We start from the raw sequence: 3,958 nt of genomic DNA on the forward strand, positions 1-3,958 counted from the left end.
TTCAGGGTTCACGTATTGCTGAAGCCTGGCTTGGAGAATTTTGAGCATTACTTTACTAGCATGTGAGATGAGTGCAATTGTGCAGTAGTTTGAGCATTCTTTGGCATTGCCTTTCTTTGGGATTGGAATGAAAACTGACCTTTTCCAGTCCTGTGGCCACTGCTGAGTTTTCCAAATTTGCTGGCATATTGAGTGTGGCACTTTCACAGCATCATCTTTCAGGATTTGAAACAGCTCAACTGGAATTCCATCACCTCCACTAGCTTTGTTCATAGTGATGCTTTCTAAGGCCCACTTGACTTCCCATTCCAGGATGTCTGGCTCTAGATGAGTGATCACACCATCATGATTATCTTGGTCGTGAAGATCTGTTTTTGTACAGTTCTTCTGTGTATTTTTGGCACCTCTTCTTAATATCTTCTGCTTCTGTTAGGTCCATACCATTTCTGTCCTTAATCGAGCCCATCTTTGCATGAAATGTTCCCTTGGCATCTCTAATTTTCTTGAAGAGATCTCTAATCTTTCCCATTCTGTTGTTTTCCTCTACTTCTTTGCATTGATCACTGAAGAAGGCTTTCTTATCTCTCATTGCTATTCTTTGAATCTCTGCATTCAGATGCTTATATCTTTCCTTTTCTCCTTTGCTTTTGGCTTCTCTTCTTTTCACAGCTATTTCTAAGGCCTCCCCAGACAGCCATTTTGCTTTTTTGCATTTCTTTTCCATGGGGGCAGTCTTGATCCCTGTCTCCTGTACAATGTCACGAACCTCATTCCATAGTTCATCAGGCACTCTATCTATCAGATCTAGGCCCTTAAATCTATTTCTCACTTCCGCTGTATAATCATAAGGGATTTGATTTAGGTCATACCTGAATGGTCTAGTGGTTTTCCCTACTTTCTTCAATTTGAGTCTGAATTTGGTAATAAGGAGTTCATGATCTGAGCCACAGTCAGCTCCTGGTCTTGTTTTTGTTGACTTTATAGAGCTTCTCCATCTTTGGCTGAAAAGAATATAATCAATCTGATTCCAGTGTTGACCATCTGGTGATGTCCATGTGTAGAGTCTTCTCTTGTGTTGTTGGAAGAGAGTGTTTGTTATGACCAGTGCATTTTCTTTCTTTCACACACAGTCTGTGTGTAAGGCCAGGGAAACCCACCGAGACCTGATGGGTTTGTTGCTAAGGAAGACCAAGCAGATTCTTGGTAAGTTCTGCTTGACCCCCTACCTATCACCCCCACGCCCAGCCCACACACTGCCCTTGCCCAGCACACACACAACCGAGGAGAAGGCCCTGGGCAAGCCTCCCTGAGGAAGGTTGTGGCAGCTCCAAACCAATAGCACCTCAAGGCCCGAACACTTAGCACAAGTATTTCTCTCTACCAAATACAGAACATGCAAGGTTGCCTAAGAGGTTTCGAGAAAGATAAACAGGAGCCTCTTCAAGGAAAAGGAGAGTTTTTCTGGGTGTTACAGAGGTCAGCAAAGTCCCAAGGTCTCATGTAGAATACAAAAGAGGGAGGGCTCAGGCCACAGCTGCCTGGACACAGGATCCCCACCCTCTGCAGCCTCTGCCCTGTGTGGCTCTTGGTCTCACTCACAGCCCCCTCCCAAGGTAGTAGAAGCCAGATTCAACTGGCAGATAGCAGGACAGAGAGGGGAACCAAACTGCTGCAAAGATGAAGCCCAAGAAATAAGATCCAGAAAGCCAAACTGCCAACACCTGTAAAGCCACCTGGGGCCCAGACCTCTCCTTCCTTTCAGGTCTCCCTGGGCGGCTTCGCTCAGCTTCTCCTGCTTACTCCACAGGAACAATGAACCCACATTTCCTGAAACAATGGACTCTAGTCCTTCCACACAAGGACGTCATGGTACTACCGTGCACCTCTCCTTTCTAGAGCTGTTTCTATCTGAAGCATCAGGACACTCCAATCTGAGCTCCCCTTCTCTGGCTTGTGTGACATAACCACCTCCCAACTTCATTCCAGTTCTTGGCCCCACCTCCCATTTCTTGCTCCTCACATTCACACATCATGACCCCAGGTGCCAGAGCACAGCAGGACAGGCCTCAGGACTTTGGGGTCACCCTTGCTGGATTTGGAGGTATCCAGAGTCTCCTCTCACACACTCCTATGTGAAATATGTCTCTCCTGTAAGGAAGCTGGATTTGCCACCCTGTAATACGTCTCTTTGAGATATTAATTGTTCTAAGCTGGTCATTTTCTGAGAAACAACATGGAAAGGGCTCTGAAAATATATAGGAGTTGCTCTTTTGTGAGAAACACCGTTGTAAGGGGAATCTCCATTTTTATGGGCAACTGTCTGTACCTGGAAGTAAAAGATGACCAATTATCTAGCAACTGATCAATGGACAAGGCAATGCCCTAAGTCCTTATGCCCTGCCCCTGTTTACTGTGCTTTTCCTAGTCACTTCCCATAACTGACTCTCCCCACCCTCCACCTCCACCCGTGTCTTCAGTTGAAGGCGCTACTCAAGGTGAAGATTTCACCCATTTTGATGAGTTACTCATTTTTCCCCAGTCTCTCTCACATACCTATGTTATTAAACTAAAATTTATTTAATTGGCAGATAATGACTTTACAATATTGTGTTGGTTTCTGCCATATCTCATATTATTAAACTTGATTTTTCCTCTGTTAATCTCTCCAATGTCAATTCAATTCTTAGACCAGCCCGAAGAACATAGAAGGGCAGAGTGAAAGGTCTTCCTCCCCAGCACCACTCTTTGGGCATCTCCTGACATAGGTCTGGTTTTTACCAGTTTCAACCCAAAATACTGCACCTCTCCAGACTCCAAACTCAAGTTCTGATACGTCTCGCCTCAGCTCCACGGGGACTAGGTCCCCAGGTGACCCAACAATCCTACCACTTCAGCTCCACAGACTCACAATCTCAGAGCAGCAAGACAGCTCAGAAGTCATCACATCTTTACAATTTTTTGAATTCCTTCTGCCATAATGGAGCGTGACCTCCTTGAAAAGAAGCATAGCCCCCACAGTCCCAGGGGGAACCAACCAACCACCCTTGCTGGACAGAAATGAGTCCCCTTGATATCCCATGTCATCCTTTGGATGACACGTTGTCCCTCAGGCCCCTCCTCCTCCCGAAGCAGCCTGTCCAGTGTCAAAGTGCTTACCTACCTTCTCCTGTTCTTTCTCCTCTCCTCCTGGCTCCACATCCTCAATTTCTTTCACGCCTGCTCAGATGCCTCTGTTTTGAATCCCCTCATTAGCTTCATTTCTCTCTCTTTAAATATACCCTGAGCTCCTCATGCTTCTTGCCCCTTGACATACATGAAAATCACCCGGCCTCTCCCTGGCATTCCTGCTTGGGTTCCACAGTCTGGGATCTCACTTGGGATGTTTCTACTCGGAATCAGCTGGAGCTTATTAGAAATGTAGCTCCTTGGCCTCATCCAGACTTTTTGAATCAGGATCTGCATTTTAACAAGATCCAAAGGTGTATTATATGCCATTTAGATTATGAAAAAAATATATACGCTGGTAGCCATGACTGAACATTTTACTCATTGGAGAAACTGGAAAACCCATCCCATGATCCAGCAGTACCGCAGACCACTTACATCAGAGGCTGGAATCCAGGCATCAGTGATTTTAAACCTCCCCAAGTGATTGTAACATGCAGCAAGGATTGATAACTCCGCTATCGAGTATGTTAAAGTGCAGACCCTCTCTTTGGGACCACTGCCAGGGAACGCCAGGATGGTATGCAGGAAATGCTCTGCAACCTTGAACTCTTCAGGTCCTAGCAGGAGGCCCCATTTGCTCAGGGCAGCCCTCCACACTCAAAGAGCAGGACCCCATGGTCCTTCCTCCCTATGTCCTCTGCCTGCATTTGGCTACAGAAGAATGTTAGTCGAAAACAATTTAATCAGAGAAATGAGAAAATGCAGAAGTGAAGGAAACAGGCAAACAAGA

This window comes from Ovis aries, chromosome 7 (genome assembly GCF_016772045.2).
Source record: "Ovis aries strain OAR_USU_Benz2616 breed Rambouillet chromosome 7, ARS-UI_Ramb_v3.0, whole genome shotgun sequence".
Classification (NCBI taxonomy): Eukaryota; Metazoa; Chordata; class Mammalia; order Artiodactyla; family Bovidae; genus Ovis; species Ovis aries.